Consider the following 15,577-nt stretch of genomic DNA (forward strand, 5'->3'; position numbering starts at 1 on the left):
TATCCTATTGGTGAATGACTAGGTCATTCATGTCTTCTGCCTCTACAATGAATATCCAATACTCTTTCTTATGGCTACCAGTCCAAGTAATGGAAATTCATGGCTATATTCCATATAATTTCTCTGATTGTTCTACCTTCCATCTCATTTCTCTGCATTTTTCTGTATTTTTCAGATGAAATACTTCAATATCCTTGTGTGCGTGTATGTGTGTGCATGTGTGTGTGTGTGTGTATGTGCGCGCGCATGAGCTCGCACATATGAGGAGAAAGAAAAGGAAAGATGATTTAGATTTTCATTTAAATGTCAACAAATCATATTTGGTCTAACTAGAGATTTAAATTACCAGTTCTATGGCACATAGTAACACTTAATAAATGTTAGCCATTATTTTTACTATTATTATTTCCACATGTCTGTTGCATTTAACTAAAATTCCTGGGTAAAGAAAAAAATTTTAGAAGACTTCGAGAGAAAACAAAAGATGGTTTTGGCCTTTGCATTTAAAGCATAGAGGGGCCTTTCATGATTCTCAGATAGAGTGGTAGCGTTAGGAAGAAATAGAGTGATAGCGTTAGGAAGAAATAGAGTGATAGAGTTAGGAAGAAATAGAGTGGTAGAGTTAGGAAGAAATAGAGTGATAGAGTTAGGAAGAAATAGAATGGTAGAGTTAGGAAGAAATAGAGTGATAGAGTTAGGAAGAAATCAAGGACATGATATAGATATAGATATAAAAACAATATATATATGGTTTTTGTTGTTGTTTATTTGGCATTGCTTTCTGAAAGGTGTATCTTTTGTGTTTCCTGTCACTGACTGTAAGATAAAGTTTAAAGGATGGCTTTTCTATTTTTATCTGCATTTTAAAAAAAGAAATATATACACTTCAAAGATTAACTTACTAGTCTCCTTATTATTACTGTTATTAAAGAAGAAAAATCAAATCCATAGAGGGCTGAACATAATTCAGCATTTTTCGTATGTAATGATTTAACTTCTTTTTTGTGAGCCAATGTTCTCAATTAAGACTTATTGAATACAAATGAGTATGAGCCAAAGATGACTGTGTTTATATACTATTAAATGGTCAGAAGAAAATTGTGTATGCCAGTTAAAAGTACTTTTTGGAATACCTGAATGGTTTTCATGTTGTTGTTGTTCTGTGTCCTCAAATATATTTATATGCATAATTGATTAGATGCTGAGAGCTGAGTTCAATGGCAAGCAGACCTGGCTTTAATTCCTACTTGTGTCATTCTCTAGCTGTCTGGATTTGGTCAAACATTTAACCTCACTGAGCCTTGGTTTCCTCATCTCTAATACAGAGATAGCAGAGATAATAGTAGCTATCTCTTTGGATTACTACATAAAGATAAATATAATCTGGAAAGCTATTAGCATGGTGCCCGGCACATAGTAAGTGCTCAAAAATGTAATCTGGTATTATCATTGTTAACTCTTATTAAAGTAGATTATTTTTTACTATTGAAAAATAAGTGTATCACCTTAGCTCTAGACATAATTAGTGGAGTATTAACCTCACAGAAGAATAAAAACTGATCTGATTTTCCTCATTACAAGATCTTGTAAAAGAAAGGAATAATTATTATTTAAAAAATACATAGTTTACACTTCTAGGTGAAGTGTCATCTTTCTCTTCATTCCATTTTCTCCTCCTTTAACATGAAGTTATTAGAAACAGACTTTTATCTCAGCTCCATTCTCAAAATGTGTCACCATCCTGATCACTTTTCACCACTCTCTTTCTCCTATACCTAATAGTCTTCTAATAAATATACTAACTCCTGAGTCACTAAAATCTGTTGTTCACAGAGCAGCCAGCAGGATGATTCTGCAACATAATGTGGATCACATCACTCTCCAATTCAAACCCCTCCTGTAGCTGCCTATTGCATGTAGAACAAAATTCAAAGGATTTACTCTTCCAGAATGCAGCTCCTGAGTAACCTCTGTCCTTATTTTCTACCACTTTTCTCCTCCTTCACATCATTGCCTACCACAGGTCATTCCCATACTAATCCCAGGACCTTTGCACTTGTTGCTTACCTCCTCGAATTCCCCTTCCTCTGATGTCTACAAGGCTGGCATCTGCAATCTATCCAGTACCTTCCTTAAAGAAGCCTTCCTCGACCACTCCAACTAAAATAGTGACTTAGCATCAGCCTGTATCCCTTTATCCTGGTCTATTTTTCTTCAGAATCTATCATTTCAAGTTTATGTGTTTATTCATGGCAGTATTCCCAGTTCCTTGTGCTGGGTTTGACATATACCAAATACTTAATAAGTATTTTTGAATCAATAAATGAATGTTTTACTTTAGAAAATAATTACTTTTGTACTTTTTGAAGTTCATTCACTTTTTTAGGCTACTACTTCTTAACTTGAAGTGATTAGTATGTACAACAAATTTTAACCAAAATAGTAGGTAAATTAATAAACCCAATATTTATTATGATAAACAATGCAAAATCATTTTCATGTGCAACTTTTATAATATTAACCAATTAATTCTCAGTTCTGTGTTGTTGTTCAATCATGGTACTTAGTAAAGTGAGAAAAATAAAGTTCACAGAATGTCTAAAGAATGATAAATCCTAATCAAAGTACAACCTGTTTGAGTGAAAGCTTTGTCCAAATTGTCCTCATTTACGTCAAGATAAGATCATAGGTCAGCCATTGTTTGTTAGATAAATATACTTTTCGGTTGACCAGCTAAAGACATTATGCTTTTACTCCAAAAATATCTCCACTAATTTGAAAATTAACTTTCAGATCTAGGTTATTTGTTGAAGAATAAGGTATTTCTAGGTAAAATGTAAGAATCAGCATCCTTATGAAAAGTGCAAACTAAAAGACTTCGGATTTCTCTGACTGTTTTTTAGGGGAACATTTGACCAGTATATTCAAAGGTAAGGAGAGAACATAGTTTAGGTGTTCTACTGCCATCCGACTTCATCTCAAACAGTTCTGATCTATCTGGCCACCTCTACCAGCATTTTTATTTGGGGCTTTCTTCTGTTGTTTGACCAGCTGGTTTCAAAATCTTCCATCTATTCATGCTCAGATCCATTCTCAACTCTGCATCTGACCAGGCCTGCTTAAATTGTGCCAGTCATGCTTTATTATATATAAGAAAATGTCCAAGCTAGCACCTGTGGTGCAGAGGCTGCTGTGACTCCCCCATGTCCTACTGCTCCCAGCCACTTTTGTCTTAAATGCCCTTCTCTGACTAGCCTTATGTTCCTCCCTTAACTCCCTTTTGAGCACAGAAAAGTTACAGTAAAATGACTCAATCAGATGGCAGTTTAATATATTACCAAGAAAATTTGCAATCAGACATAACCAAATTTGAAACCCTTTTTCTAATTTACTAGGTTTGTGGTCTTGGATAAATTACCTGACTCTCTCATTCACAGTTCACTAGCTGGAAAAAATGGGAATAATTGTACCTACCTCAGTTGCAAGAAATATATTAGACCGTAAAGCACAGAGCACACAGCACGTGTTCAGCAGGTGGTAGCCGGGTTTAATAATTATTGTGCACAATGCCTGGTAGAGAGTATGCCCTCAGTAATTGTTATTTCTCTTCCCACCTCTTGGTGCAGACAGAGTTTCATCAGAGAGCCTCTTATCCAGTGCCCTTATCTGCCAAACAAACTGCCCACCCTCTGGAGTAGTTAAAGCCCTTTCCAGGAGCTTTCAAGTCCAAATAACGCTGGTGTTTCTTTCCAACCACATGGGCTCCCGCAGAGGCCAGTTGGTAGCCATGCTCTGAAAATGAGGCAGAGTTCAGATTTTTACTGCATTTTATGGGCACAAACAACTCAAACTTGGTAAACACTTTCACTGCCATGTGGAGCAAAGCGTACTGAAGCCTTGCTAGGACAAATTCTGAAGTCTTAAAAAGACAAAGGGAAGCAAAAAAAGTGAAATTTTTAAAAATCTGGGATAACAGTGAGAGGGCATGACTAAAACAGTAATTACTCTGATGGCAATCCTAGGTACCTAATTTCTCCTGCAGGCAATGATAGGAAACATCCTGGGATTAATCTGAAGACATCTCTGTAGCACACCAGGCCAATCCTGATGCCAGCCTAAGTTCCTTAAGAACATTGTTTACAATAAGAACAGCCAGTCTCAGCAATATATAATCCGGAAGCATCCATTTTATAGGAAGAAGTGTACACAAATTCAGATTAAGGTGCTATTACAAAATAGTAAGGGCTTCTTAATCGAACCTGTAACACAGCAGGTAGATTTATTCTGACAAGGTAACGAATGATATGGCTTTGGTGGGAGTGTCAGGTAAAAGCAATTATCATCAGCTTGACATGACAGCATAGTAAAAGTGTCTCCCTGGTCTCGCCCTATTTTCTGAGGCGGATATTTTTGTTTCTGGGCATGGTTCTGATTTGTAATGTTCCAAGTTGTTTTTCTTTTCAGAAATGCAGATGTAACCATTGTTTTAAAAGACTCCAAGTGTGTCACCCTGAATTATCCCTTTAGTATGGTTCCATTATAAAACGAGTCAGTTACTTCCTGGAATGGAACCATTGCAAAGAGCAATCCTAAACCCTAACTCACTGCAAACATTTTCCTGAATGCCTGACATTCTGGCTGTTTGCTTAAACAAGGGCACTGCAGTCATATCAGGAAAGAGAACTAGTAATCAGAATGTGCAAAATTAACATCTTTCAAAAGGGGACTTGATAATACATGACTTATATTCATTAAATTTGAACTGCATCACAGTGCATCATTTTACCTGTTTATAAGGTGATACACCAACATTAAGCAATTTTTAAGACTGTGTTTTGGGGCCTCATTTCTGAACATAGTAGCCTGCATTCTCTTGGGAAGCTAGGTAAGCACACTAGTAGCCGTGCAGTGGTGGTCTGTGCAGCTTGGCTGTGGATGCCATGAAATTCTGTTCTTCTCCTTAGCTTTATTTCCAGGTTGAACACCACCAACCAGCCATCCATTCATATTATAAGGTTGGTTTATGCAGCTGGGCTTGGATAAGGGTGTGCCCTAGAATCAGACATCCAGCCCATCATTCACCCAGGGAATATTCCACAGTGAGGGAAGTGTTTTTTGTGAACCTTACATCCCGCATCCATATAATGGGCAGATAAGGATAGCTCTAAAAACCTCAATTTCCTAATTTGTAAAATGGGAATGGGAACACGTATTTTGTAAAACTGTTGTGACAATTAAATGGGATGATTATGTAAAGTGCTGGCATGGGATTTGAACCCAGTAAATTATAATTTTTATTATTATTGCCTCAATTTTTTCTTCTTTCAAGTCTTAGTAATTTATAATCAAATTATCATTTTCTTTTCTAACCTCTTATGTTAGTTTGTTCCTGGGCCACTCATTTACTACTCTAGAACTCTCCCATCTCTGCCCACCCTTGACATACTTAAACTCTCTTACTTACTTTGTGTCATTCCTTCTCTGCAAGTTTCATAAACCATTCCTCCTTCTCTCTTTCTCTCTTTCTCTTTCCTTCCTTCCTTCCTTCCTTCCTTCCTTCCTTCCTTCCTTCCTTCCTTCCTTCCTTCCTTCCTTCCTTCCTTCCTTCCTGTTTTTCTCTCTCTCTTTTGGTTCTACTTTCTTAAAATAAGCTTTTACACAATGGTTCATTTTCTATTTCACAGTGAGAAAAGGATAGAACAATTTTGGGAAATAAAAGTTGAGGCATACAAGTAATGATTAACTTTTGCCATCTTGCTAAGTAAGAAACATTCTTTCAGAAATGATTAGACTTTGAAAGTAGATAAATTTTTTTGTCAAAAAATTTAAAATCCTATAATTTAGAATAGCAACCCCTTTTGCTTTTTTACTCCTTTAAGAGTTGCCTAAAATTGTGTGGAAGAAGACTACCATCTTGATATAGTAGTTTGGTTTTGGAGCTATGCAATTGCAACAGGCCAAGACAGAAAAGGAGGAATTGGATAAAATGTATGTCACATCTGTTTTTCTTATTAAAAATGCACTACTCACCGTCAGCACTCTTATAAGCCTATACAAGTAAAATTATGTTTTTTGATTGCTTCTGGGTTTCTTTTATTAATGTGTTGGCTGCTTCTTTGGATTTTTTTCTGTCTTCATTTCAGTTAATCAGTTTCTTATTTTTATCTTTCCAGAGAACTTAACTTCTCAATATGGAAGACTTTTATTTCTTTTTGAAAATATAGAGGGCTGTCATCGTCTAAATTGCCAAATTCTATGCTTAGTTCTGTTTTCTTCATAAGCGAAAATTCCCATAACCACTGGCCATCTGATTAGTATATTGAGTTCCAAGAAACAAAGATCTCATTTCTCTTCATGTCTGTTTTGAAAACCTTGCAACCATATAAAGACGGAATTAATATTTCATGAGTTCTGTATTGCTTGTGAACATTGATTTAGAAGGAATACAAAATGGGTCTAGGGTTTCAGAATTAATAATTTTAATATATAAATATCATATTTTTATATAGTCACATATTTTATATATAGTCAATGGTATAATTTGTTGAATTAAGAAAGATTCCTATATCCATAGTGCTAGTCAAGAAAAAGGAAAAGAAGAGAGAAAGAATGGCATTTTTTAACAGAAGAATACCTGAATATAGGAGGACTGACCAAATTGGAAAATGACTGTCTTAATTTAACAATTACCTAAGGCAAAAATCATCAATGGATGGTAAAAACACTGAGTGCCTGGTTGCTAGGGAAGAAGATTCACATGGTCTCATAGTATCACCCTAAGATTATTTACTAACTACAAAGAAGAAAAAGGCTCTTTTACAATGGAAAGATCTGGCAGATGTTGCTTCAATGAAGTGACCAAAGGTAGCATCATCAATAATGCAACAAGTGGCAGCATGTGCTCCCTAAGACAATGTAACAGGAAGTACACAATATTATTTATAGTGTATACATGTAAAAATATTAAATCTAATACCAAAGAAATAATTGGAAAAAATATAGAATATACATTGTTTTGCCTGACAATTTGTTAACACTCTTGAAAATGTTTAGTGTCATGAAATATGAGACAAAGAAGATATGTCAATCGAATACAATCCATAATTCTCCAGTGGATCCTGAATCGGAAAAAATTGAGACAGTTGGGGAGATCTGAATATGGAATATGTGTGTTTAATGATAGTATATATATGTAAAAATTTGGGGGTATGATGGTATGTGGTTGTATAAAATTATGTTCTTAGGTGATACATGGTAAAATGTTTTTGGCTAAAGTTCATTTGTAACTTGTTGAAATGATTAAAAAATATGGGCGTGTGTGTGTGTGTGTGTGTGTGTGTGTGTGTGTGTGTGTGTGTGTAGAGAGAGAGAGAGAGAGAGAGAGAGAGAGAGAGAAAACAAATTGGCAAAATGTTTTATGGTAAATCTAGGTCAAGGGCATAGAGGTGCTTATGAATATTACTTTTTCTAATTTTCTGCCATTGGCATCAGCTAGAGGTACCTATTTTTGTCAGGGAAGACAATGCAAGAAATTTGTCTTCCTGGCAAATGGAAAGAGTGTTGCTACACCTCTCTGTCCTCTTCTGTGAGGTGTGTGCAGCGCTAACAACAGAAGCTCATACTCACAATATTCATTACCTCGGGTCCACGCACAAATGATCAGGCTGCCAGCATTTCCTGCTCATTTGTCTTCTCCAGAGGTACTTGGAGAGGTCAGAGGGAAAAAGGAATGAAGAAAATGTAGGTGAGGAAATAGGACTTTCACCTACCAGTTCTTTGGAGGCCAGAACAGGGAGAGCCTTAACTTACCTTCCTCCAGTGGTTAATAATATATCACATAAAAGTAGAGGCACTCAGCTTTGCTACAACTTTCCATCTCAGAATCTTCAGGGCTTTTACAAACAGAAGGGCAAATTTAATTTGGTTTCAAGTTGTGTACAATACTTTTTTTTTTTTTTCTGGCATTGCATAGCACCAGCAAAGGATTAAATAAGGCCGTTGATAGCATCTGTGCGTGTCCTATTAAGCATGCTGAGAAAACAGAGTCAGAGCAAATAACCTGGAGCAGAACTTTGAGGGCAAGCAGGAAGGCTGCAGTATTGTTTAGAATGCTATAATGTGAATTAGACAAGTAAGTCAGCAGGTGCTTTGGCCCCGAGTAAGTATTTAACCAGGGAGCCAAATAAGAAGGATGTTTTCAGAGGCTTTTTTAGAAAAAGGTAGTAAACAGTATAGACTCCTCTTTCATCTCTCAGCTTCCTGGTTGAGCTCAAGCCCAAACTGAAGTGAAAGCTCAGCTCTTACTGTTGCTATCAAAGAAGAAAAGAGGAAAAGGGATTAGGGGAATTGATCACTAAGGTCAAAATTGGGGAGCTAGTGCTAAAGTTATGATGTTTTTTAAAGGGGTCACTTGATTCAGTTCAACATAAGTAAATTTTAACTTAACCTACAGTTTTATTTAGAGCATTATAAAATCTCACTATGAATTCTTCCAGCCTCTAAGTATGGTGGCCATGCTTATATTCATGGTTGTCTCCTTGTTTGATAAACCTTTCACATGATATAAATAAGACTTGTAGCTAAGAAATTTTTGTGATTTAGTGATAAAGGAGGAAAATATGGAAAAGAGTGTGTGAAACCTAGTTTAATAAAGTATATTCTTACTCCAATAGAAAGATAATATATTCCCAGCAGCTGCATTGGAATTTTCAAGAATATTTGTAAAACATTATTTTACTCAGTGGGGAAAAAAAAAGACCATCCAAACCTCTAGTCTTTACGTTTATAAAACAAGTTGCCTCTTACACTTCCCATGGGTAATTTCTCTAAGCAGCTCATTTTCATCCTGACTTGAAATTTTGGTGAGGTTCATTTATTCAAAGTAGTCTAAAGTAAATATTAAACACACCACAGAAGAATTTATTACAAGCCCAGAAAATAATTTATTTTAAACTTCATATATTACAAGGAACAGTGCACATGACAAAACACTGGACATAGTAAAATAATCTTGATTTGGGTTTTTGGTTTTATTTTTTTTTAATATAAAGGCTAACACTTTATCTACCTTGTTTCTTTTAGTATCCATTTCTGAATTCAAGCAGATTTTAATTTTAAAAAAAAGGATATTTAAATCTCCCACACAATATTTCTTATATTTGAATTGTCCTCTTAGGGCTCATATATTGATATTGGAATGCTGTTTTCCCATTTCCTTTCATGGGACTTATTTCAAAAAAGTTAGGTTCAGATATTCTAGAAGAATCTATGAGCAATTTTATTCTTATTTATAAAATGGTTTCAGAGGAGTGGAGAAACATTTATATAAGACAGAGTAGTGGAGAACATATTTCAGTTACTTCACAGATGTCTAATCCTATGTTTCTGTATTTCTTACTGTACGGAGGAGTCGCCTTTCCTTAGCAAGTTTTTTAATTGATATTTGAGCAACACCTTCAGCAGAGAGATCAACTTCCTGAATGAGGCAGAGATGGATTGTTAAACACCGAAATATCCTCCTGTCGGAATAACTTGTCACTCAGGGAGTACATTCTACATCCCTGTTCCCTTGATTGACTTTCATAACAAATAGTCGTTACATGGTTAGAGTGTTTAGTATCAATATTGATTGCTAGGAAATTAAAGTAAACTAAAGTTCATGGACATGAAGAAATCACATGTGGAGTGATGAGATGAAGATGTGAGCAGAGGATTCATGTCATGTGTAATTGCTATGGAACATTCCAGGCGTTTTGAGTAACTTTTTTACCTAGAGAGACCAAGTTTTGTACATCTACTGGTCAGTGCCAGGCAACATGGTTGAAGGATCTAGATAACATATAAGAGGTCAATGGCAGCTACTTCTCCTAAAGCATAGGCTCAGAGCTCGATATATTTAATTTAATTAGTGTTATGTGTCAGCCCCAGGAGAGCTCTGGGGTTCCATCAGTTTAACATTCAGATCAAAAAGTTATAAATTCAATTTTTTAATGGCCATTCAGGTTTTTGCAAAAAGTAAAACAAATGTCTAATAATAATGATGGTAATAAAGGTAATACTTAATATTTATTGAGTGCTTACTATATGCTAGGAGCATGTCAGATATTTTCTTTTATCTACATGAGTAAATGGCTACAGTAAAGCACAAATTATTGAAGAAAAACAGACTTTATTTTGATTCTTACTTTTTACTAATTTACTTTTGTATGCATCCTCATAATTCATCTAAATCTCAAAGCGACCAGTAGTCCATTTTATTTAATTAGCTCATAGAGTCAGCTTTTTTTTTAATTCATAGGAATTTGCCAGTGTTACAGAACGCCTACTGCTATTATTGTCCTCACATTCCAACAAAATGGGAAATGTCTTCAGTGCTAAGTAAATTAAGTAAATCCTGAATTTTTTAACTATTGAAATATATTCTTGCTGCCAAAAAATATAGAATAAATCGATAGAGCACAATAATGTAGCATCTCTCCTGTTTTTTGCTGTTTATTGGTAGTATAATATTCTTAAAGGAGGCAACTAAATTTTTTTAAACCATTGAAGTATCATTAGAATTAGTTTGCATTAAATGTTACAACATAGGTAGGCTATTTTGACATGGTGCTTCAAAACAGAAAACAAAATATAGTGTGCTTATGGTTACCTACATGCCATGAATATTCAGTTTTTACTTAAATGCAAATTTACTTACACCATCTGTTTTTTTTTTTTTTTACTCTATTAAAATGGAGATTTCAACTAGCTTATAGCAGAAAATCTTTTAGCTCTTTCCCCTCTCATCTTTGACCTTGGATTCTTCCTTGAATGATCATTGCCTATGTTGTTAGTGTTAAATGAACACTTCCAATGTTTGTTAAAGTGCATGTATTCCTTAGAAAACGAGTTGTTGGAATGTTATTAGGTATTTGACAGAAAAATAGACTCCTTCTCAATTAAATTCAAGAAATACCATTTGCACATAATTAAATGCTTTTGTTTGAATGTTGTGTTTGGTTGGTATCTTTGTTTACTGCAGGACTTCTCTCAGTAGATATCCAGTTAAACTCTACTAATTTTAGAAAAGAGGGAGTTTAGGTGTTTCATTAACCCCCATTTTGATCAAGTAGAAAGAATCCCTGCCTCAGATGGCAGGAAATGTTTCATACATAACAAAGCAGAAAGGACTTCTCTAAAGTCAGTGGCATTGTAATTTGAAGCAGAGTTAGTGATCAGATTGTAGGTTGTGGTACCATATCTTCATGTCTATTGCCTGCAGCTGAACTGAGCAAAAAACATTTTCTTCTGATGAGACAGTATGATAACAAATAAACAAAAACCTCTCCTGCTCCATGATTTATTGAGGGGCAAAGGACATTTTATGAACCTCCAATTCCCAGCCATACTTAAATAGTAGTTTCGAAATAACTACTTAAATTAAGGCATTTGGGGACAGAATGGAATATGTATAAGCACATTTTTCCAACAATCTGAAAATTCACAAAATGTTCCAATGTCAGTTTCATGATTAATTGATATCAAGAGAACATCTTTTGAGGTAAGGTTTCACTCCTGCTTTCTCTCTGATAATAATTACCTGTGTTAATAAATTTGAAATTCATTACAACCACAATTTATGTCTGCTTTTTAGGCAAAATTGGAGAGGTACCAGCCATAGTAATGATACACAGCAGAATTTTTTAGACTTGTACCTACATAAGAGTTAGGAAACAATACTAACTACTTTTTAAAATATATTTGTGAAAAATGTCACTGTCTGTACCAAAACTGTCTTCATAGCTGCCTAAACTCAGTTATTATGGTCATAGTCAATGACTTTGACTTTGAAGTCAAAGACAATGGAAGTCAAGACTAAAACCTGTACTATTCCTTTGAGTTAAAATGCAAATATTTCAATTTTTTTTAAGAGAAGAAAAAGTATGTATATATTATGAAAGGGCAAAATTTGATCAACTCTGAGAGACTTGGGTACAGAATAGGTTTGGTTTGGATCAGAGTGAGTCGAACAAATGACAGAAGAGTGAACTCAGGTTGTAATGACAGACCTGGGTACCAAAAAGTACTAAAACATGAAAATAAAAAAGCATGGGCATGATAAAGTAGAAAAAAGAGGGAAAATTCAAACTTTGTATGTGAAACAACCAGTTACCTTGACTAACTATGCAGCAAGTCTTGTGATGTAACAAAATCTTAAAACTCATAGTGACATAGTGACACCAGTCTGTTCCTTCTGTTTTTTACCTTTCCATTCTTTCTGCCTTAAAGATAAATTCTCAAACTTCTGTGATTTTAAATCAAAAGACATAAAATCTTATCATCATTAAAACTTCTTTATTGCCAGACATAAAGTTGACCCTCGCAATTGCTTGATGGTATTATGTTTCCGTAAATTGTGAAAAATAGGCTTCCAGATTAGAAGAGATGAGCCTGAAAGTAGTGAGGATTTCATATTCCAGATGATATTACACTATTGGTACATTTTCTTCAATCTCATGGACCAGCAAGGTATATGTGGTGTGGGCATATATACACACTTACACATTATGTATGTATAATTACATATGTATATATATGTATGTATACATATGTATATGTGCATATATACCCACATAAATACATATACAGTTTATATATATATATATGCAGAATTATGAAGTAGAGGAAAAAGACCAGATAAAAGCAGACATTAATCACCCTTTAGAAACAAAAATATTGCTGTTTGTCTGAGAAGCATTGGGAGATAAAATCACTCCATGTGATTCACAACAGCAGCTTATTCTTATTTGAATTGTATTTATAAGATGAAGCTTCAAATCCTGCTAAGTTATCATAACTGTGCATGGGAAATGAAGCAGGACAAGAGCTTAGGTGAATAGTTTTTAAACATATTTAGCAAAAGGATGTTTATGCAAAGCAAACATCTTATGACAGAATTTCAATATATAAAATTATATTTTCTATCATGTAAGTTCAAATTTATAACAATTACATATCACAAAGTCATTTAAAATAACAAGTAAAAAATTTGGAAAATGAATGTCACAGATGACAACCACATAAGCCTCAGCATTTAATTTATTTATACATTGTTTTCTACAATGTTGAACAAATTCTATTTCACATATATAAGTGTTTCAAATGGCTTTTAAACAGCTTGCAGTATAACAGAAAAGATTTTCATAAAGAGAAGTTTGTCTGGCTGCACAAATTAGTGTGGCAGCAGATATCATCAACATATTAAAATATATATTATTTTAATTACATGTGTTAAAACAGTTAGAAAATTTTTAATGAAGCTCAAACTAACATTTTTGGAACACTCCAAAACACCTCTTGGGAGGGCAGGGTACAGTTGGAAATGCACTGGCTTAGAGAGTCCAAAGCGGAATTATTAAAAAATGTTTTATTGAGATAGAAGAAGCAACAGATGGTATGACAGTCACTTATTGTAGAGTTTCCCTAAATATTTCTTTTTTCCACATTATCAATGTTCTCCTTAATAATTCAGACACAACCAAACCATTTCAACTGAAGCTTACAACAAATGGGTACTGAAAAGTAAATTTTGAAATTATGAGTATCCTGGTGGCTTGGAATACCAGTTGTCCATGGCCAAATAAAGATGGTGGAATGGGCTAAGAGAAAATACCAGCCTATGGGGATAAAGAGGAGAGAGAAGAAAAGCAAGTGCAATCAAAAAGAAAAAATGAGGTCATAGGTCCAATAATATAAAGAAAATAAGGATGGAGTCACCCAGCTAAATCCTAGTCTTCTTTTCCTGACTGAAATTAGATCTTACTATCTTTGAGAAGTAGTCTATGTCATCCTCTAAAACTGGATTAGGAGCACCTACTAGTCAGGTGCACAGACATCAGTTGCATTTTTTTTTTCAAATATTCTCTTTTCCTGGATCTAAGTGTACACATATGCTGGGGCACCTTCTGCCTCTCTTTTTCATATACTTATACTTGCCTACACCTGATGCTAGATTATGATATTTGTGAAAACAGAAATCATGTCCAACATGTACACCACTATATTCCCAGTGCTTAACTTAGTGTAATTACATAGTTAGCCCTTATCAAATATTTGTGGAATAGATGAACAAATGAGAGAATGATAGTTACTTGTTACTACATGGAAGGTAAGAGGGTGCATGAAAATGATTAGGGTGAGCAACTTCAGATAGAGTGAAGATAAAGTGCACAACATATATCTTGGCAAAGGATTTTTCTGTGGACCTTGGTTTTTGTTTTTTTCCCCTCTGAAGAAAAATGCTGTGGCCAGGTTAGATTTCCTTAGCTTAGCAAAGGGTGCATCTAGATAATTTCTAGGGCGATTCATCATCAGATATAGCTCTCAGTGGAGGAAGTAGTGATGTTGATGATTAAGCAGAAGGCATTTCCTCCCAAGGAGAGATGTTTGAAGAAGGACCTTGCATCCTGGAAGTGCTGTTTCTCATTGAGATGCAAAGTTGAGATCTTAATCTCTTGGAACATTGCTGGTTCCCTGGACTTTTCAGTAGGAGACAGCCAATAAAAATAATGACATATAGTATCTTACTTTTGTATAGTTTTTCTCAGTTCTGAGAGCACTATCATATCCATCACCTTATGAGAACATCACAATAGGCTTACCAAAGGTGGTACAATAGGGGATTTGAAAACAGAAGAATGAAGGCTCAGAGATGAAATCTAAGCTCATGTGGCTAAAAACTGGCAAATTTAGGATGAGAACTTGGTGCTTTCCATCATAGGTTCTATGTGACCACAGTTTAGAAAATTCAGGCTAAAATAATTCTCTGTGTACAGAATCACCCAAAATACCATTTTGGAATTAGGGAAGGAAGAAAAATATAGAAGGTAACTATGAGAAGAAAATTCAGCCAAAATAAACACCAATCTTTCAGTTGAACCTACTTATATGCTTCTAAAAGTGCAACAGGGGAAATGCATCACTCATTGTCTTAGTTAAGCTAGTGTGGTCCTAAACAGGCAATTGCAGAGCTCTATTCTATTCTATTTATATTTATTTAGACAGAGTCTCTGTCGTCCAGGCTGGAATGCAGCAGCGTCATCATAGTTCACTGTGACCGCAACACTCCTGGGCTCAAGAGATCCTCCTGCCTCAGCCTCTCACATAACTGGGACTACAGGCATGTGCCACCATACCCAGCTATTTTTTTTATTAATAGTTTTTGTAGAGATGAGGGTCTCACTATGTTGCCTAGGCTGATCTGGAACTCCTAGCTTCAAGTGATACTCCTACCTTGGCTTCCCAAAGTGAGCTACCACACCCAGAGCTACATTTTAAATAAAGTTGCAGTGTTGCATTTTAATGCCTGATGAAGTATGTGTATTATGTAGCACCTTTATTCCAAAGTGCTTAATGAATACTTTCCCACTCATCCATTCCCTTACCCTTCAGAGGGGGGAAAAAAACATTTTCCCCAAATTAGCTTGCATAATAGATGCAAATTTCTTGTACTCTCATCAGATGTTTTAAAGTTATCTTGAAAGCTCAGAACTAGAAAGACATATCTGTCCACTATCCACTCTTATAATAAAAAAAATTT

This window comes from Microcebus murinus, chromosome 7, assembly GCF_040939455.1.
Source record: "Microcebus murinus isolate Inina chromosome 7, M.murinus_Inina_mat1.0, whole genome shotgun sequence".
Classification (NCBI taxonomy): Eukaryota; Metazoa; Chordata; class Mammalia; order Primates; family Cheirogaleidae; genus Microcebus; species Microcebus murinus.